The sequence below is a fragment of the Nannospalax galili genome, unplaced genomic scaffold, assembly GCF_000622305.1.
Source record: "Nannospalax galili isolate Female #2095 unplaced genomic scaffold, S.galili_v1.0 scaffold768, whole genome shotgun sequence".
Taxonomy (NCBI): Eukaryota; Metazoa; Chordata; class Mammalia; order Rodentia; family Spalacidae; genus Nannospalax; species Nannospalax galili.
The window spans coordinates 8,402,013-8,424,574 of NW_008360317.1; the positions used below are offsets into that span (position 1 = coordinate 8,402,013).

The 22,562-nt window shown below is 42.5% G+C and overlaps 1 protein-coding gene and 1 non-coding gene across 2 annotated transcripts in view; both read right to left on the reverse strand.

Moving 5' to 3' along the window:
• The window catches only part of Gtf3a (general transcription factor IIIA), a 59,254-nt gene that overhangs the window by 23,291 nt on the left and 13,401 nt on the right, over positions 1–22,562 (reverse strand). The window lies entirely within an intron of this gene.
• LOC115068759 lies at positions 12,217–12,320 on the reverse strand. The gene has a single exon (XR_003848102.1). It is a non-coding gene; the product is annotated as a U6 spliceosomal RNA (small nuclear RNA).

Below are 22,562 nucleotides of genomic sequence, written 5' to 3' on the forward strand. Positions count from 1 at the left end.
TACACTCATACACATAAAATAAAAATAATAAATAAATTTTTTTTTTAAAAAAAGCCACCAAGTAGGCAGGGCCTGTTTGCTGGCTGCCAAGTGATTAGGTTAGTTAGTGGGGGGTAGGTGATAAGGACGTGAGGGCAGAGGTCAGATAAAGCCAACTAGATCCTGTTGCAATAGCTGAGAGGGACCTAAATCATACAGCCCTATTTCCTTCAGGCATAGGCATTGCCAGGATTCCCTTGGAAGCAGAAAGAAGGTAGCACAGAGGAAGTGGGAGAGCAGAGGCCCCTGGCCCAGACAGTTGGCAGCAGCTTGATAGCCTCTAGCCCCTTCCAGGGAGGTTTTAAATTTGAAGCAGATTCTCTCTCTGGAACATTCGAACTCCTGGACTTATCTTAATCTAAAGTCAAAGGTCAAGGGGTTCCTAACCTCTCTGCCCATCTGGTTGACACTGCAAGACAAAAGAGAAAGTGTGGGAAGTTTTGGGACCAGTCCTTTCTTGCTGGTCTCTGGGCCAGCTTCAGATACTCTCTAGGTGGAGGGTTGTCCAGGGAGAAGAAGGAAGGAGGGAGGGTCTGTGTGGTCCTCAGGACATCTGGAGCCCTGTTGGGGAACGTAAGCTGGATCCTGGAAGAGCCTTGCTTTCATTTGTGTGATGATTCAAACTTGCTGAAGAATCTCAGAAGGGCCTCTACTAATATCCATTTATCTTTGGAAGAGAACAAACATCTGGGCTCAACTGTGTGTCTTCTAAACACAGGGTTTTGAGCAGATGTAGGGACAGCTGCCTGCTTCTGACCGGACCCGACCCTCACTCCCGGGGAGAAAAGGAATCTAAAAAGAGAAAATGCCTTCCTGTAGCTGCAGCTGGAATGGAGTGGAATGGACAGTTTGTTTGGCTTTTCCATTTTCTAGACCTCAAGGAGACAGGCCAAAGCAACTGGTTTGTCTAGATGATTTCTCTAGCAAGTGGAGAGAAGGAAAAACAGGCAAAGCTTTTCCTTTATCATCCTTACACTGCATCTCTACAATTTGAAGCTGGTCCGCAGAATCCTTTCTCTGGGAAATACTTGCAAAACAAAAATATAGCACCGGTTTCATGGGCTCCAGAGACGAGCCCATAGTTAAGAACTCCTGCTCCACCTGCAGGACACTCTGAGTTATATGCCCCAACACGGAAAACAAGCAAAAAGCAATTTCTAAAGCTTTGCCAGGTATAGGAGGTTCACATCCATAATCTTAGCGCTTGAGAATGGAGGCAGGAGGATCCAAGTTCAAGGTCATCTCAGCTACAGAGTGAGTTCAAGGGTGGACTATATGATCCTACCGCCAAAAAATATATTCTTGCTCCAGAGGTGAGCAGAAGTGGATTAAAAAAAATTTTTTTTTTTGTATTGCATGTATTGCCTGCATATAAGTGAATCCCTGTCTTACAATGCCTGCGGAGGACAGAAGAGGGTGTCAGATCTCCTGGGACTGGAGTTATGGACAGTTGTTAGCTGCCATGTGGATGCTGGAATTGGAACCTGGGTCTTGTGCCCAAAGAGATTATCTAGGCCCAATGGAGTATTTGCAAAGAACCTACACACTCTTATGTTTTATGAACATTTTGCTTTGTTTTGTGTTTTTTTTTTGAGACAGGGTCTACCTGTAGCCCCAACTGGCCTGGAATTTGCTATGTAGACCAGGCTGCCCTTAATGTCACAGGGATCCTGCTTCTGCCAGTGCTGGGACTAAAGACATGTGCTATCTGCCTGGTGTCTTATGTACTTTTAAAAAACTATTTTTAAAATTACATTTATTTATTTGTGGGGATGGAAGGGGCTCAAGTGCCATAGTGTGAGCGTGGAGGTTGTCAGAGGATAGCGTGTGAGAGTTGGTTCTCTCCTACTGTGTGGGTCCAAGGGATTGAATTTGGGTTGTCAAGCCTAGTGGCAAGCACCTTTGCCACTGAGCCATCTCACTTGCCCCTCTTACATACTTCAATCTTTAGATTACTTATGATAACTAATACAATGTAAATAGTCTGTGAAGAGTTTTGACACTATGCTGTGTGGGGAATGCCACAAATTCAAATTTTGCTTCTTGGAAACTTTAGAATTAAAAAAAAAGTTTCATCATTGGTTGGTTGAACCTGTAAATGGTAAACCTGAATGGAGGGCTTTGTGTGAGAGCTACTTCTGGTCCTTTCAGATGCTTTTTGGGAGTCTGTGTGGCCTGCTATGCCAGTCTCACAGTGATGCTCAGCAGTACACAGCCTTCCAGCTGCTCCTGTTTGGGAAAAGCACAGAGAAAACTGTGGCCAGTGACACTGTAAAGGTTAAAACATTAAAAACATGAGGGTGCGGCAATCCATTGCTCCTTATTCATAGCAAGGCTGGTGAGGGACTTGATGGAGCTCTCTGACATCATATGCAAACTTTTTATTGTAATTCTATTTTGCTAGTCTAACTGAAGCTGTATAAATCTAGGAGGAAATTAGGACAATGTTGTCTGGAACAAATTGAAGGACGGATTTTTTTTCAAGATCATTTGAAACAACAGTCTTTTTGTTACATTTGCAAAAAATACTCTGAGTATTATAATTTTACCAAAATTGACTTTATTTAAATGCTATTGTTTTACTCAAGTATGATGGTGTGGCAATATATAATTAGGACAAAACTCTTGACTGTAGCCCACTAACAACAAAAGAAACACCCAGTAAGGGGCTGGAGAGATAGCTCAGCTCTACATTAAGAGTACTGGCTGCTCTTGCAGAGGGCCCAGATTTGATTCCCAGCACCCACATGATGGCTAACAACAGTCCTTACTCCAGTTCCAGGGGATCTGATGCCCTCTTCTGTCCTCCGCAGGCATTGCATGCATGTGGTGTACTTACACACATGTAGGCAAAACACTCATACGCATAAAATAAAAAGTAAATAAATAAAAGGACAGAACAGTGGATATGGCCTAGGAATGATAGGATGTGACTGAGGCTTATTCCTAACCAAAAGCAAATTTTACATGATACAAGTTTGGAGGAATTGGGAAACATATTTTCAATAGAATTAGCCAAATGAAATAAATCATGTATTAAAATTATAGAAAGTTTGACAATTGTTCCTTGCTGGGGAGAATGTCAGGTAGCTCCACCTGAGTGGAGCTTGATGCAAACTGGATTGACATTGGTTCTGCGTGTGTTTGCCACTGCTACAGCCCCCAGTAGCTCATAATGAAACACATCCAGAGTTTCAAAGTACAATTGTATACATGGCTTTAAAAAGCACTGAGAAGACAGCAGTGAGCAAAACTAGTCCAGCTCCTGCCAAAGGCACAGCATCCAGGCCCTGTTAATCTAGGATGGGGAGGAGTCAAGGGCGCTAGGTGCTTAGGGGTTGTGTGGAAAGGAGTGAGTTTCACTCAGCGAGGAAAGGAGATGGAAGTCACTGGTTTCAGCTAACTGTCTTGCTCTGATGTTGCAGTGGCCCAGAGTTTGCTTTGTTTCACAGGCAACACTTTACATGGGAACATACGCTACTTCTGAGGGAAAAGAAAACAAAAACTATACAGCGCCATCTTGTGGTAGGAAAAAGACACACAGGTTCCAACCAATTCTTTATTGGATTTTATATGACATTAGCAGGTGTAAATAAATTGCATGCTATTACACCTTTGATTCCTCCCATATGGTCGGGTAGCATTTTAAAGTGGTCAGCAAATGTTGACAGCAATCTATACTTGTCCCACTAACACATTTACCACAAGTAATTAACTTAACTACCTGATAAAAATGTCATTGGCATGTTGTAATGCTAGCTATTGTCTGAAAAGACTTTGACTGACAGTTTCTTATGTTGGTTTTTTGGTTATCTTTATAGGCACATAATCAAATCCAATTTGATCATTATTTTATGATTTGATTAAAGTAAACAGCCAAATTGGCTAATCATGATCCAGGAAGATTTCTTATTTGCTTCAATGACAGGCTTTGGATTTTTATATTATTAGAGCACAATAAGAAATTAGTCTAATTGCTCTCTGATGCTGCCAAATGCTGGGCAACCACACCCTCATTATGAATGTAATTCATCAAAGATGATTCCACAGGCTCTGGAATATCAGTCTGTATGCTTCTAAGGTTTGTGTTGCTGCCCCTGAAGCGCCCATCATGCCACACAAGCTTTTTATCACTTCGCAACAGGAACAACACGCACTCAGTTTTATGAACCATGGTGAGCCTGCTGCCCATCCTGGGGACAGATTGGCAGGGGGTGATGGGCAGAGCAGCTGCTGCCCGAGTCCTGATGGCTGCTGTTCCTCACGTTCATATTAGCTGTGGATCCGGGGCTGTTCTAAATAAACAGCTTCAACAATGAAAAGCTTCAGGTTGCTTCAGCTGTGACTGGTGAAGTGTGTGTGCCTTTTCTATGTACAGACTTTAGCCCTCAAATAGGCAAAGAGCCTCCGGTCTGAGCACACCTGTGGTCAAAATTCTACAACTTATTGGGCTTTTCTTTCTCTGTCTAAAGGGTGATCAGGACCCATCAGGCACTTCCAGTAAGGCAGGCAACTTCTCAGAAGCCTGTCCTGTGTTGGTGAAGGCCAAGTCTCAAGACCACAAACTGAAAACAGAAAAGCCTCGGCTCAAGGTGGTGTTGATGTTTATAGGCACTAATAGCCTCAAGTCCTTTTTTGCCTTTGGCCATGTGCTTGGAAGACCAAGACATAAATCAGACCAATTTCTAAAACAAGTTTTCCCATATCCTGAAGGCACACTACCATGTGTCCACACCCACCTGGATACCTGATCTTTGCCCAGGAGACACAGAGGTGCCTGCCAGCCTCCGCCCTGAACCCATGAGGGCCTCCCTTCCTGTAGGGAGTGCTGACTTCTCTATATGCTAGCTTCTGATTCCACTGGTCTCATCCTGGTTCCATTTGTGCCCCGGCACACCTTCGGTGCCTCCCCAGCAAGACAATAAGTGCCACAGAAACAGCAGGCCATGGTGTAGAGCAGGTGGCAGAAACCATTTGTTTGCTCTGCAAATGCTCACTGTGGGCTTTCTCCATGCCAGAAGAAAGAATATGAACAAACACATCACATCCTAGATGCAGACTATGTCCAAGGTCCCAGTTCACCCAGAGGTCTGGGAGGTAGAGGTGAACTCAGGGTCCAGCAGTGCAAGTCAGTCTCCTAGCCTTCTGCTCGCCCGTGCATTTGCTGTGAGTAGATTTCAATGTCTAAATGCTCTGCTGTTGGGAATGGCTCTGCAAAGTCCTCATGGCTCCAAACATCTCAGTAATCTATCAGTTCTCACAAAATATGCATTTGTCCCCCTGTGGGCTTGATTAAAACCAGCCTTAGGAGTGACAAGACTCTTGTCAAATTCCTGATCTCCCCTGCCACACTCCCCTCAGTGCAGCTCCTAGGGGCAGCAGGAAGTTAAGAGGACATTTATTTGTTCTGCCAATTCCAAATTACCCTTAGCAAACACAGTGCCCTTTATAGAGCAAACATTACCCAGTTCACTGATGGAGCAAGAGAGAAAGAATTTTACGAATCATTAATGTTTTACCACCTTTCTCAAAAAGTCTCACCTTTAACCCCCAAGGCAACTAACTCTAAAGCAAGGTGAAGGAGGGATGGCTCCTGGGTGAATTCCACGTGCTAACGCTACTCCTGAGCCATGCTATTTCTATCTGCAGAAACAGACACACTCAAGCACATGATGAAGTCAACCTAGTATTTCCAGAGCAGAGCTAGCCAGCCAGTTGACCTGGCATTGCCCTGTCCACAATAGAGCTGGACACCTGCAGTGGTAAAGCAAGGGAAATCCATCCTTTCAGGCCTGGAGAACAGCAGAGATGCAGGTAGGCCTGTCCAGACTGCACTACAGAGGTTCTGTGGTTGACTCAGCTCAGCAGTAGCAGCATACTAACTGGCATTATGAAGGATATAATGCTTCACAAATATGCTTTATAGTAAATAATGGCCAACAAGGGGTCCACTGGATCCAAGCGTTACCCTGACTCCAAAGTTTGCGTTAAGTGTGATAATAATAGAAGTGTGGCCTTAATGAAGCTGAGCTCATGATGGTGGAATGACAAAACCTGTGTGCTCCCTAATACATAGCCCACCTCCACTAAGCAGGGGCTTAGTTCAAGTCTCCTGAATGAACTACAGGCAACCTTGCTACTATTTTATTATTTATAATTATTGTCATGATTTTCTCACAATGAAGCTAAAATAAATTTCTGATTGTATTTAGAATGTGGAGACGTTTCCTTTCCTCAGATAGCAGTCTCTTTTAAAGTATTACTAGAACTATATTCAACACTTTCATTTTTATAGAGAACTAATGTCCAATTATTTGCAGCCTAAGGAGTAGGTCATTAGGAGTCAGTATAATTTATTGTGCATGCACTAAAATTAGACAGAAGTCACTTTTACTGAGAAATTGGCTCAGTGGTTGCCTCTGGAAGGCACAGCATAGCTGGAATTCCTTTAATCTGAAGGGAGAAGCTTTGTTATCAGTGCTGTGTTGTACTGGTTGTGCTTTACAATGACTGCTTTTCTTTTTTTGAAGTTTAACTTCCTGTTGTTTTCATGACATGACTGTCTACATGATTTGTTGGGCTTGTTTTACAGGGCAGTGTATTTTGGCATCTACCCTGTACTGTTTCAGTAGCTTTGCCTTAACACATAAATGCATAGAATTCACATAGGTACCATCCAGGCCCCTATTGCTAAGTCACAAACACATGTAATTCTACCAGGTGGGTGTGAGGAGCTCTATTCTGTACTGACTGTCAGTACAGAAAACTGACTGAGGCAGGTAGGCCGTGAAGTTTTTGGCTTCTCAAAGTGTGTGTGTGTGTGTGTGTGTGTGTGTGTGTGTGTGTGTGTGTGTGTGTGTGTATGTAAGCCGTATGGGTGTGGAGGCCAGAAGACAACTTTAGGAAGTTGCTTCCCTCTTTCTACTTTAAAAAAATTTTTATTTCTTCAGTTAGGGTAAAAAAGACCCCAAAGAAACGTAGCCAGTTTCTTGGCTAAAACTCACAATGTCCTTGGGCCTCTTAGCAACATACTCTGTTCCAAAGGCCAAAAATGTCAAAAATATTTGGGAGCTTTTATCTAATCCTTAAAAGATTTTAGGGTTACCTCTTCAGAGATGGGAATGTTAGAGTAGCCAAAAGCCCCATTAAAAAAAAAAATCAAAGAGAAAGAAAGAGTACATAAAGTTATCAGAAAAAAAGTGATGGGGAGATATGGGAGGAGTTGGAGGGGAGGGAGTGGGCGTGGATTTGATCCAAACACCTTATATGCGTGTATGAAATTCTCAATAAATTATTTTCAAAAAATTTTATTTCTTTTTATTTATGTGAATGAGTGCTTTTCCTGCATGTAAGTGCATTGCGTGCATACAGTGCCCACAGAGACCAGAAGAGGACATCAAATCCCCTGAAACTGGAGTTACAAACGGTTGTTAGCTGCCATGTGGGTGCTGGGAACTGAACCTGGGTCCTCTGCAAGAGCAGCCAGTGCTCTTAATCTCTGAGCCATCTCTCCAGCCCCCACCCCATCTTCTTTCACTTTTACATGGGTTCCAGGATTGAATTCAGGTTGTCAGTTTTGGTGACTAGTACCTTTACCTGCTGAGCCACCTCACTGACCCCAATTTTTTAAAAAGCTTTTATTTGTTTGTGTGTGTGTGTGTGTGTGTGTGTGTGTGTGCATGAGTGTATGGGTGTGTGTGTGTGCCAGTGAATGAACCTGAGACAGCTTCAGATCTCTCAGCGCTGGAGTTGCAGGTATTTGCAGGACACCTGGCTTGTCATGTGGGAATCTGAGCTCTGGTTTGTATGATTGTGCACCAAGCACCCTTCACCAACCACCTAGCCATCTCTCCAGTCCATGGGTCATAAATGTGTATGACTTTATTAATAATGGATGTCCTTAATACTTGACTCAAAAGATTCCTGAAGATTCTTTCTAACCTGTTAGCCAGTGCTGGCTAACAGAGATGTGGCTATGACTTCAGAAGGCTGGTTGTTCTTCGTGTTTTCCATTTCAGTTTTCCTGGGCTTATTTATAATTAGCCAGCATCTGAGTGCACTCAGCTCCTGCCACCACCTTTGTCATCCTCACTGCCCTATGGCTTTTTGCAGCCTGTCTACAGCTGAGATGGGCCAGGGCAGGTCTGCACTTCTCTACCAGTGCCTGAAGCTCAGCCCCGCCATAAAGAGGAAGTGCTGGAAGCAGTTTGAAAATTAGGAAGAGAGTGCCAGCCAGGGACTAAAGCCATAAAACCCTGCCCCAGGTTACTTCCTGAGAAACAAGGTGTTGGCTTTAAACAGTTTATTTTCTCCCCCTGAAGAAACTTAACTCCAAACTTTAATTATAAGCAGCATAAAACTCAAATTCCACTATCAAAGGACATTTCCAAAGATGTGGACCTATGAGTTACACATTTTGCAGTGGTTTATCCCTTGACTAAAAAGTTCCTTTTTCCCATATGAATTATTGCATCTGTCTTTTTTATGAGTCAAGCATGGATTTTTAAAGTTTTCTTTCTGTGGCATCACATTTTTAATGATAACCAGTCTTCATGTCTTTAAAAAGAATCCATGTATTAAAAAAGCAGAGGACCTAGCTCAGCTAGCCTTCTGTTACTCCACTGAACAGAGGATCTGACACCCTCTTCTGGCCTCTGTGGGCACTGCATGACAAAGATGTACTTAAATTCATGCAGGCAAAACACTCATGCACATATATTAATAATAATAATAGTAATAATAATAATATCTAAAAAACATAACAAGGTAACACATCTTCTCTCCTCCCACTTCTGCTTTTTCGTTGGCAGGAACTCAGGTCCTGAGAGGACTGGGCTGACCTCTTGGGCCTTTTTCCACTGGGGATGGTTCTAGACTTGCCCCAGCTTCTAGCTCCTAACGTGCTATTCTAGCAAGCAGTCACCACAGATTCAGAGATTCTTCTTTCAGAAGAACTTGTACCTGTGATCTCCTTGGGAGAACAAACTGTCTTAAAAATTACTTAGGTGTTATTCTGGGATGCTGAATTAAAATCTGCTCTTTGTAAGATAGTACAGGAAAAATATAGTTAAATGTACCCCTTCTACTCCTAGGAGATATTTAAAAGTATGTTGAACAACAAGAAGTCACAGAGTAATTCTTCTTGACCTAAGAACCTTGGAAAAAGCAGTCAGCTGGAGGCCTTCCTTTCTGTAATCCAGGGGGAATGGCCACCTTCAGATCCAACAGTCCAGCTTCCAAGAGGGACTTGGAGAAGTGAGTGTTCCCACAGCTCCAGATGAAACAGCACTGCTGCGTCTCTCCTGAGTGACTTCAGCAGTTTTCACAGAATCTCATGTTTTAGTCCATGTTAGCCTGGAATTCGCAATCCTCCTGCCTCTGCCTGCTGTATGGTCATTTCCCTCTCTGAAGGAGGAAGCTGGGCTTCATTGGTGAGTCTTAAATGGCCTCATTTCTAGTAAACCTAGCTGCCAATGTGGCTCCTGTGCTGATGGACACCTCCTGGTTTTGCATGTTACTGACAGCTCTCAGAAGCTCAAGCAATTATCCCCTCTGGCTGCTCCCCCTAGGCCTCTATCTCCATGTTTTATGGGAATCCTCTCCAATCTCTGAGGCCCAGCAAGACCGGGCCTGTGACCCACGTGTGAACATGCTGCTGCTTTGTTTTCGCTCCAGTTTTCCCCATTTCCAGGCTACGTAGGGACAGAGTGTACAATCAGCTAAGAATATAAAGCTGATCGTTTGAACTAAAGACTCTTCCATGAGCTGTTGCAGTTGTTTATCTACTCTTAGGCCACAGTCAGTAGGTTTGTTCAAATTCCTGTTTGAGGCTTATAGATGAGGACAAGCGTCGCCCCCTTCCAGGAATAGGTGAATAAAATGGTTCCTCCTCTGGCAGAATTTTGGAGAGACTAGCTATGAATCTAGAATATTCCTTTCACAACAAAAGCTATTGAGCAAATAAGGTTTAATCCAAAAGAATATCCACCCCAAATGTAGCTGAAATAGTGTCTTTTGCATAGTCTCAGCTATACTTTGCCCAGATTTCATCTCTGAGGATAAATCTATGTAGTAGAGCAACAAAAGCCTAAATTAACAAAAGTTCAGCGCAAACATTTGATAAAAACTGGAAACTTCTGCAATCTTTGCTCAACCGGGAAATTGTGGACTGGATCGCAATGAAGCTGAGGTATTGTCAAGGATGTAGCCATGCTTTAGCTGGGTGTGGTGACACACACCTGTAATCCAGCATTCAGGAGGCAGAGGCAGGAGGACCTTGAATTCAAGGCCAGCCTGGGCTGTGCAATAATACTCTGTCTCAAAAAAAAAAAAAGTTTTTCTAAATATAATTTGCATCCTTGTGTCATGAATTCTCAATGTTTTCTTTTAAAATTTTATTTTATTCATTCTTATTTATGTGTGTGTACCTGTGTGAGTTTATGTGCACCACATGCAAACAAGTACCTGATGAGGCCAGAGGGTGTCAGATTCCCTAGAACTAGAGTTACAGGTAGTTGTGAGTCATCTGCTGTGGGTGCTAAGAACTGAACACAGGGTATCTGTGGGAGAAATAAGGTTTCTTAACCACTGAACCACCTCTCCAGCCCTGATCCTCAATATTTTCAAAGACAAATAATTGTCCTAACTAAATGGCAACATGCATGTTAAGTGTTAAATAGTCATCCCTAAAATAGAACATGGATGCATGTCTATACATAGACATAATAAATTCTGGTCATTACTTTTGTTTTGATCATGCTGTAAATGTTTTTACCTCTCATCCAGAGTGCTGATTTTCAAGAAAAAGGAACACACTTTCTTACTTTTGTCAATGCCAGGATTGAGAGAGGCAGGTGGATCTCCGTGAGATGAAGACCAACTCGGTCTACATAGCGACTTCTAGGCCAGCTGTGGCTACAGGGAAACCCTGTCTCAAAAAAAAAAAAAAACAAAAAACAATAAACAAAGAAAGAAGGAAAGAAAAAAAGAAAGAAAGGAAGGAAGGAAAAAGGACAGATGCTTTCCAAGTTTCTCCCTCCTATCTCCCCATGTGCAGCAGATAATAACCTAGTGCCCAAAGGCACAGACTCTGGCAGCTCTGTTGAACGCAAATATCAACTGTGATATTCCTGTTGACTTTCTATCATAGAAACCTCTCCAGACCTTGCTTTTATCACCTGCATAAAGAGGACAATAGGACTAGTTTGATAGGATTGTTAAAGGAAATAAGACAATCATGTAAAAAATAATAAACATTTTAATGTGAATGGTGTCTGACATATTTGGATCAGCTCTAGGCCTATATCAGCCATGAGGTCACTGGTGTAAAGTTCACAGAAAAACAATTCTCCTCTTCAATTCATGTGCAGTATCTCTACCGGGAACCTCCTTCTCTGAAGGTGTGGGCTGCCCATTTATAGAGCGTGCCTCCTTCTCTAGGTTCCTGTGTCCGTATGCCTCACGCTTTTAAAGTACTACTTCACATAACTGAAGTTTACCCCAAAATCTATAAAAATGTTTTTATTCCCAGATTATGGACAAGTAAAGGAAGACATGGAAGTCTTTTGAATGACTATAGGGAAATAATTTGCCTGGCGTTTATAATTCTGTGCTTGAGCTGGAATAATAAACCAAGCTCCTAGGCACCTGGTTCCTCCTGTAACTTGGAGAACCTGGGGGCACCTCCCCAGTGGCCTCCTGAGAACCTTCAGAGGCTGGCAGGGCCTGAGAGAAATGCCCTTCTGTCTCTTCCCTTGTCTGGTCTCCAGAGTTGGGGAGGATTCTGTGATTTGATTTGAGATGTTTAGATTCCTCTAGCTCCCTGGTAAGGAAAACTAACAAAAGATTAATATTGCAGAAAGATGGCACTGATAACTGCATGTGAAATAAATTCTAGGACTCTAACAATTGAGAATCATTTACAAATATTTGCATATATGCACATAATTAATAAGCAAAGGAAACTGTGAGAAAAGACAGGAAGAAACGCTCTGTGGAGTCAGGAAGAACAAGAGAGGGACCACGAAAACAAACTTGGCTGGTTTCCAACACAGAATGAGCACAGTTGAGGCATCAACCATTTTATTCTTTCAACATATACATTAATTTCTCTAATTCATTATTATCCTCATCATCACCAAATGAGCTAATACTGGTGACTCTGTCATAGAAAAAAAAATTAATATAGAATGCCCCGTGAATTTGCATGTCATCCTTGCTCAGGGGCCATACTTATCTTCTCTGTCTTGTTTCAGTTTTAAAATAGCAGTGCTAATGCAGTTGGATGACCAGTTACAAGGACTTTGTTATGGGGCTATGCCTGGCACTATAGATAAGTGATGCCAGGACTTTAGACACTTTGCCTTCACCTTGTTCACAGTCTCCCCAGAGAGACAAGTATGTAGACATCTAACTCAAAATTAAGGGGAAAGAAGTCACACACATGCATAGTGCCCTAAGGCTAGTGTTTGGTGGGCAAGAGCCTATCGGTGTGTCACTTCCCAACCTCAAGTGCAGCCATGTCAGAATGGTAGATTAAAACCAGCCACATGGGACTGTTTATAGCATAGGAATAACCAACACTACAAATCAGGGTTTATTCCCATTAGGAGCTGGCTGTTAAATATTGACCATCACTGTTCCAAGGTAAGGAAACATCTGAACTGGTCCTTGTAGGTGAAGGCTGCGTTCTCTGCTCCCAATGTACCTTTAAGGACTCTGCCCTCTCACCATTTTTCTGTCCCTTTTGGATTTGCGTCTCAGCTCTGGCTGTGGAGGGACATGGCACTGGGGCAAGTCTTTAGAGCATGTAGCAGGCCCTACCCACTGTTCGCAAATCTAGGCTGAAGTGTGTGTTGCTGGCATCAAATCAAAGCTTGTAAAAATTCAGTATTGTGGGCATGAAAAGTCTCCCCATCCAGGACATTTTCCTATGTAACACAATCTAAATGATCAAAATCACTAAAATTTGTCCCTCAGAAATAACTAGATGTGTCAATTTGCATTAAAAGATAACAAATGGGGGTTCTGCATTCTCTACTAGCTGCTTCTTGTGGTGAGTGAACATACATTGCCTTTAAAATCATTATTGAATCATTAAGCATTTATGGAAAGACATTCACAGTCCAATAAGGCACTATTGCATTTTATAAGTATACACACACAGTCTTGCATATAAACATGAGGCGACCACAGTTATACCCATGAAATAGGAACGCGATGCTTGTTTACTCTGTATCCCTCTGATGGAGGATTTTGAGCCAGATGAAATGTCTGGTGAGATTACTAAAGATTCTTGCTAACTACCTACTTGAGAAGGCAGCGTATCTGCTCAGCATCTGGGAAAGGCAGCACATCTGCCTTCTGTCTATTTCTTCCCTAAGTGTCTCCCTGAATCAACATTTTTTGGGTTGGAGGAGGCAGGAGGGCATCATAAATATCCCATTTCATTTAAATCCAGAGTTAACAATGCCCCCTGTGGCTATAAACACTCTGCTTCCCTGAGGGAGAGGAACGGCAAAGAAGCAAAGAGCTTTGTGGCAGTGGTCTTCTCCCTGTGACCACAGCCCAGCTAATCACATTACCCAGAGAGCCAAGAGGTGACCCACAGGCAGTGACTTAAAGGGGAGGGGAAAGCAAAACTAATCTCTCGTTAATAGGCCGTTCAATGGACCACACCACTTTTATACAGCTTGTTTCCCAGGACTGCATAACCTGGGTGCTTGACTCAGGGCTCTTTGGAGACTTGTTCATTTCCTCCAAAGGCTGGAGCCTCCTGAGCCAACAGACCTCATCTTCCATTTAAGAAAATATAGGCAAGTGGGCTAGAGCGCTAGTTGGCTCAGTGGTTAAGAGCACTGGCTGTTCTTACAGAGGACCTGGGTTTGATTCCCAGCACCCACATGATGACTAACAACCATCTATAACTCCAATTCCAGGAGATAGGACACCCTCTTCTGACCTCCTCCAGGCACTGCATGACATGGGTGCACCTATCTACATGTAGGTAATACATTCATATACATTAAGTAAAAATAATAAATAAAAATTTAAAAAAGAAAATACATACAGTACTGGGAAAAAAAGCCAGCTATGAAGCAGTTTCTCTTCATTATGCTACTCTCAGTTGTGTATTCCCCAAATTTTCCAAAATTACCCATTCCATCAAGGACTTCAACAAAAAGTCCAGTTTGAGTGCAACTCTGAGGAGAGAAAACTCAGACGAAACCAAGAAATTTCATATCAGCAGTTTCCAAAATAGAGTTCCCCAGAGTCCTTGAGCAGGCCAAGATATTTTTAGGGACTCCCCAAAGTTGCTGCCTTTTCCAATGGTACATCTGTATGTGGTGTGTGCGCACGCGCGTGCGTGTGTGTGTGCGTGTGTGTGTGTGTGTGTGTGTGTGTGTGTGTGTGTAACACTTATATGTTAAGGACATTTGCAAAAGAGAAAGCAAGACAGTAAAGAGATTTGCAAGAATAAAAAGCAGTATTACTCTTTTCTCTGTTTTGTTTTGGAAATTTTTTTTTTTTTTAAAGATATATTGTGGAACTGGAGAGATGGCTTAGCAGTTAAGAGCACTTATTGCTCTGCCAGAGGGCCTGGGGTTAGGTTCCTAGTACTGACATGATGGCTCACAATTGCCTGTAACTAGTTCCAGGGGAACCAATGCCCGCTTTCGGTCTCTGAGGGCACTATACACACATTGTGCACTTTGCAGGCAAAACATTCGTGCACATAAAATAAAAATGAGTAAATCCGAAAAAAGAGAGAGGAGGGAGAGAAGGCATTCTATGGTCAGTCACTTCCCCCCAACCACTAAATCTATTCTCTACAAGCAGAATTTAAGAATACTATTAGAGCAGAATCTTGTATTATGTAACCTTTTGGAACTGGCTTCTTTCATTTAGCATAATTCACTGGAGACTCAGGCATGTGATTATAGGTATCACTTTATTTTTTTTAATTGCTAAGTACTATTCAATGGTATAAAGTTTCCAAAACTTCACATATTCACCCACTACTGGAACATCAATGCTGTTTGCAATTCCTTTTGCTATTACAAATAATGCCGTATGAATGTTTGCATATTGCTTTCTGTGTGAACATAAGTCTTCACTACTTGGGGGTTGAACATCCAGGAATACAATTGCTGGGTCCTATGGTAGTGGGAAGTTAAGCGTCTTAGGAAGCTGCCGTGTACTTCTCAGGGTCATATCGCTATCTCACATCCCATCAGCAGTGTGTAAGTGGTCCAGGTTCTCTGCATCCTTGCCAGCATTTGGGTTGAACTGTTTTTTATTTAAGCCATTCTAAAGGTTTCACACAGGTTTTTTTTTGTTGTTGTTGTTGTTGTCGTTGTTTTTTTGTCTTTTTCAGAGACAGTCTCCCTGTAGCCCCAGCTGACCTGGAACCCACTATGTAGACCAGGGTGGCCTTGAACTCATAGAGATTCACCTGCCTCTGCCTTCGAGGTGCTGGGACTAAAGGCATGCGCCACTATGTCCGGCAGTTTTCGCAGTTTTATATTTAATTACATGAGCTATCTGAAGACTTTGTTTTGCTTTGATCTTTCTGAGACAGGGTCTCCCTGAAGCCCCAGCTGGCCTGGAACTCGCATGTAGACCAGGCTGGCCTTGAACTCACAGAGATCTGCCTGCCTCTGCTGGGATTAAAGTGTGCCACCACGCCTGGCTGAAGATGATTTTTGTATAAAATGTGAGAATCAGGTTGAGATTTTTTTTTTTTTAAATTTCCTATGATGTTGTTGAAAACTTTTAGGGACACTTTAGGAGAAATGATTTAGTCATTAAGAACACTGGCTGCTTTTGTAGAGAGTCTAGGTTCAGTTCCCAGGACCCATATGGTGGGCAATGACAGTCTGTGACTCCAGTTTCAGGGGATCTGATGCCCTCTGTTGACCTCTGTGGGTATTGCATGCATGTGTACTTATATGCATGAGTTATAACAAAATACTCTTACACATAAAATAAAAATAAATAATTAAAAAAATCTTTTAAAGTCCATGTATGTATGTGGATGGGGGGCACATGTGGAGGTCAGAAGACAACTTGTAGTAATCAGTTCTCTCCTTCTACGACATGGGTCCTGGGGATTGCTCTTAAGTTGTTCTGCTTAGTGACAAGCACCCTTACCAGCTGAGCCTTCTTATTGGGCCAGTACCATGTTTTTTAATTTCAGAGCTGATGAATGAACCCAGAGCCTTAGCAGAAGTGAGGTAAGCATTCTACCACTGAGCTACACCCCTTCTCTAGCACCATCTTTAAGGGGGATCCTTTCTGCCACTGAATTGTTTTTGGTCCTTTTCCAACCTTGAACATATTTATATTGATCTGTTCTGGATTTTCTGTTTTGCTCCATTAATCCAAGTGTCTATTCCTCATCAATGTGGGATCCAAGACCCTCAGTGGATGCTTAAAACTGTGAATGTGGCAGGGTATGGTGGCACATGCCTTTAATCTGAGCACTTGAGAGGTAGAGTCGGGTGGAGTGCTATGAAATCGAGGCCAGCCTGGTCTACATAGTGAGTTCCAGGCCAGCTGAGGCTACAGTGAGACCCTGTGTCAAAAACAGCAACAACAACAAAAAACTGAAAACTAAAACCAAACCAAAACAAAACTGTTAACACCACTAAATCCTATATGTTCTATGTTTTTTCCTATGCACACATAACCGTGATAGAAGTTTAATTTATAAGTTAAGTGACTGTGCTGGATAGCTTTAGTGTCAACTTGACACACCTGGGTTGAGGGAGCCTCAGTCGGGGAATTGCCTCTATTGGACTGGCCTGTGGCCATGTCTGAGGGGCATCTTCTTGATGAATGATGTGGGAGGGCCCAGCCCAGTATGGGTGGTGCTACCGCTGGGCAGATGGGCCTGTGTTGCATAAGAAAGCAGGCTGAGCAGGGGCCAGGGGAGCAAGCCAGTAAGCAGCATTCTTCCATGGCCTGTGCTCCAGCTCCTGCTTCCAGGTTCCTGCCCTGAGTTCCTACCTTGGGCTCCCTAACGAACTGCGACCTGGGAGACAGAAGCTAAATAAACCCTTTCCTCCCCAGGTTGGTAGTGGTCAGAGTATTTTGTCACAGCAACAGAGAAACAAACCAGAACAGTGACTAACATTAACAAAACAATGATGATAATAAAAGAAAACAATTCTAACAATATAATTATAGAAGTTATTAAAAGCTTTAGAATTGGGGGCTGGAGAGATGGCTCAGCAGTTAAGAGGACTGACTACTTTTGCAGAGGACCTAGGTTCAATTCCCAGCACCTACATGGCAGCTAACAACCATCCATCCATAACTCCAGTTCCAGGGAATCTGACACCCTCTTCTGACCTCCATGGGCACTGCACAATATAGGTGCACTTATACACATGCAGGCATTACAATTAAAAGAATAAACAAGAATTGTTTATTTCTGGAATTTTTCATTAAATATCTTCAAGACAGTTGACTACAAGTGACTGAAACAGCAGAGAGTGAAACCGAGTTGAGGGGCTGCTATGGCACAGGCTTTTTAGTGCTGTGGCAGTCATGCAAAATTAGGAGACTGCAACATCTTCCATTTTGAGTATATGTTTGTTATGCTCAGATCTTAGTCTTGGTTTATAATTAGCATGTTCATTAAAGCCCTTCACTTTCTTGGCTTCTTGCCTATCATCACAATTTCTGTTTTCACTGTAATCCCCTTTCCTCTGTTGTGTCACTGTGTGCCTGTTCCTTCCTCTCTGTCAACAGGAGCAAGCTGCCAGTCCTTGGAGTTCGCAGGCTTTGCAGGAGGTGTAGCCAGTAAGCTGTCTGGTTTCATGTAGAAGCAACTAGCCCATCCCACCATGGGGAATCTAGCTCCTTCCAGCCTTAGTTCTGATTCCTCAGCATCAGCTGTTCCTTGTGCTGGTCCTTGGGACTGTTTGCAGCACTTGTACACCACCATGAGCAGTACTCAGCTCTTTCATTAGGATCCAGCACACAGACAGTAGGTTCTGGGTTAATGGCTAGGATATCCTGCCCCCACCTTTTCATTCTAGTCTTTTTGAGACAGGGTCTCCCTGTAGCTTCTAGCTGGCCTGGGACTCCCTATACAAACCAGGCTGGCCTTAGTCTGCCTCCCTCTGCCTGGGATTAAAGGATGGGATTAAAGACATGAGCCACCACAAACCTGTGACCTCTGAGGCTGCACTGGCAGTAACAGAAATGTCACCTTCCTCCTTACTCAGAGTGCCCTTTGTTTTGCCTACAGGTGCACAGCTAAGGGTAAAGGAGAATTTTATTGCAGAGAACAATGCAATATACTTTGGGTTTTTTTTAAACCATCTTCATCCCTCTCTATGAGTTATTATTTCCTCCATGCTGTTTTCCTTTAACAAATAATGAGTTACCATGAACACTCAGATGTATATTTCCAAGCCAGTGATTGAGCAAAAACCCTTGCACCGAGTACAGCGAGATGGCCTACTTCCTGAGCTCTTGTTTCTCCAACATCCCTTCAGTAAGCAGGATGGGCTGCCTCGGGGAAATTTTACAGTTATGTCCTTAGCTGCTGCTTCAGAAAAGATGCATTTTTATTTGCAGGCAATACAGGGAGAAAACGTCTCCTGTAAACTAAAAGCTCTTTCAGGAACTGGCAAGATGGCTCGGAGGGTAAATGTGTCCGCCACTATGTAAGCCTGGAGACCTGAGTTTGATCCCCGGAACCCACATAAAGGTAGGAGAGAACTGAGTCCATAAAGTTGTTCTCTGACTTCCACATGTCATGGCATGTGTGCTGGTGCATGACACACACATACACACAGCAATGAACCTTTCATCAACCTTCTAAATTTTAACTCTATAAACTGAGATTGTAAAACATCTTTAGAAAAGTACATTTCAACAAATGTTCAGTTATTTTTCAGTCCTAATTATAATTCTTAAAATGTAAAAAAACCTAATAAATTAGTTGTTTTAAATTTATGGGAGAAATGTTATCTCGGCATTGTATAAACAACGCTACCAGACAATTTGTTAGATGTTAAAAAGATTTAACTTCCTTAAATAGGATATCCACATCACCCTGATCCCCAAAACTTAGGGGACATCATGGGAGGGTGAGGGGAGAGTGTAAGAGCAGGAGGATGGGCAAGAGGCAGTGAACACACTCTTCTGGACATGACATGACTATTGCACCCATGAACTCACACCATCCGTTGTTACCTGCATAAGACCTGGTTCTTAAAGTTCTCAATTAGGAGATGGCTTAGTCAGTAAAAAGCTTGCTGCACAAGCATAAGGACCCAAGTTCAGATCCCCAGCACCCACATAAAAGCCAGTGCATACCTGTTATCCCAGCACTGAGGAGGTGGAGGCAGGAGGATCGAGGGAGCTCCAAGTTCAGTGAGAGACCCTTCCAGGGCCTAGTATGAAGCCCTAACTGTGACCTGCTATCTACTGGAGCATCTTGCCATCCCTGTCTCTCAACATCTCTGCACTTGTCTCCAAGTCTCTTTTGCTCTCTACATCTTGAGATTCCTCAGGCGCCACCTTGTACACCAATACATTAAAAGGGCACATTAAAAGAGCTCATGCCTGCAATCTAGAAAATTTATCTTTAAAAAACCATACTACGTAAATAGAAAAGGAACTCTGTAAAAGTGATATTCATGCATCTTGATCTTTTTAATAGTTCTGGCTGTGTATAGGGACCCATTTCAGACTTTGAGAGCATCCAGCATCCTCCCTGTGGCTCTCCATTAAGCAGTGTTTCACAGGGGGACAGAGGCCACTGCAGAGTCCCATATTGAGAGTACAGATGGAGCACAGTGGCAGTTCCAAGCATACCAGGAAGATGGCAGGTCTCAAATGTTCAGTTTAATAATAGTTTCAATATGTGCCATTTGTCATTCACCAACCAAGCCAAGAAATAAGACATTTCTAGCCCTGGATGTTTCAGGATGTCCCTTCCCATTCAATCCCTTCCTGCTACGACAGCCACTTTGTCTCTGCTCTGGTGATGACCATGTCTCTGATGCTTCACTGTTTTATACATTTCAGTTTCTCCTAATGACTACTGGAGTCTTTATTATTTATTTTTAATTTAATTTTAAAAATATATGTATATGAGTGTTTTGCATACTTGTATATAAGTGCACCACAATGCCCTCGAAGGCCAAAAGACAGTGTCAGAGCCCCTGGAACTGTGGTTAGGAACCATTGTTGGCTGCCATGTAGGTGCTGGGAGCTGATCCTCTGTAAGAGCAGCTAGTGCTTTTAACCACTGAGCCATCAATCTCTTCAGCCCCCTAGAGTCTTATTTTAATACTTTTGCCCATGTCCTATAGCAACCTAGTTACTAAATAACATGCATGTGCTCTTTGATTTGGTGCACCAGCGTTGCTTTTGTAATACTCATCAGTTACCTGATAAAGCTTAGTCATCTTTATGCTGAGCAATTACCCAAGACGACAACATCCAGCAACTGGCAGATCCCTTCAGCTGGCAACGAATGGTACCAAGTTGCAGGACCAGGTACAAGTTTTAAACACCAAACAAAATCCATCTTATTAAGTGCTAAAGAGTGGAAAGGGCACATTAAAAGAGCTCATGCCTGCAATCTAGAAAATTTATCTTTAAAAAACCATACTACATAAATAGAAAAGGAACTCTGTAAAAGTGACATTCATGTATCTTGACCTTTTTAAACACTTAAAAAGCCTTGAGGACCACCAGAATCAAATCCCGAACAGTCTGCTAAGCTAACATTGGCAAAACTTAAACTGTAATCCAACTTTTCAAAAACTCACTTGGCTTATAAGTCTGGATACAGTTACACTGAGCACAAGTAATAAATACTCAAAGGAAACTTACACTTTTCTGTAAGTCTCACAAAAGGATACAGTTCAGCTCAGGTAAATGTTTAATGGAGAAAGTGATCAGCAAATCCCCTGGCCCTGAGCCGAGGTATGGCCCTGTGGTCACTATGAGTACTTGTCTGGCCTCTGTACCCTGTTCTGACTCAAATGGCCTCATTGCACAGAGTCCCCTCCTTGCTAACTCAGATAACGTGATTGCTCCATATTTCAAGTGCTTTAGAACACGAGTCCCCTTTGCTTTTATAGGCTTTTAATTGTGGGAATTTTTAGACATATGCAATGTAAATAGAATGGTGAACTGAATCCCAGCCACCCACCACCTGGTTTCAATGATAGACAATTTGTCTTTGTCTTTTGTTCACGCCCCACTAGGAATACTTGGAAACAAATATAAATCATTATTTAATCTGTGGCTGTATCACTATGTGTCTTATCAAACATGTAAAAAAGATAATTAATTTCATCAAGTATACAGATAGGCATTTATTTAGCTTTGATGTAAACTTTTTTAAAAAGAATTTTTTTCTGAATGAGGGTTCAAAAAAAGAGTCAAAGATCCATATATTACAACAGGGTAACTGCTCAAAACTTTAAAGCTATGTCTCTTATACAAGCAAGAATAATTAGCAAAGGCCCCCCTCTACAGCAAAGAAAAGAGATAATAGCACACATTAGCATAGATTATAAAACTTCTAGAATTAAAGTAGTTAAATATTGGCCCACAATAGACAGAATGATGAAGCAGAAGAGTAAGTTCAGGAATGCACCCAACCGCACACAGGAACCTAGTACACTGTAAAGAAGGCATCTCAGATCTCTAAACCAGAAATGAGGGGCTCTTCCTCCTATGTTTCAGAACCAGAAGTAATAGGGGGTTGTACAAAACACCAATGAAATACTTTTACATGGCATTACAAGGTAAAAAGACAAAAGATAATTTAGGGAAAATACTTACAGTCATATCCTAACCTATGGAAAAATGGACAAGGAATTAGAAGACAGTTCATAGGAGAAAAACAAGTAGCTTTCAATCACATAAAAAGTTTCATCCACTCACACAGGGAGACACGCAAAGTGAAATTACAGAGTTGGCTTCTTTGTGGGCCACCTAACTACACTTCAAGAACCAGTGCTGGCCAGGCTGTAGGGAAAGATGTGGTTGGTATGTACAGCAGAGTGGTGGGGGATGGGACTTCTAGAAAAGTCATTTGCCTTTCAACTCAGTGATTTCTCTCCCAGATCTTTCCCAAAGGCATATTGCCAAAATATGAAAAAATATACGCATCATTTGCAAAAGCAAAAGTCTGAAAATGATGCATATAAACAATAAACTAATCAATTAGATGACAGAGCTTTTACACAGTGCAGCTGCAAAGGAATGAGGACTGGCTCTGCACAATCCTGAGCCCTGGGATTTGCTACTGTGTAGAAAATAAAGTAGAGGGGCTGGAGAGATGGTTCAGCGGTTAAGGACACTGGCTGCTCTTGCAGAGGATCTGGGTTCAAATTCCAGCACTCACACGGCAACCAACTGTCATCTGTAACTCCAGTTCCAGGGGATCTGGATACCCTCTTCTGACCTCCATGGGCATTTCATGACATGGGTACACTTACATACATGCAAGCAATACATTCATACACATACTATAAAAACAA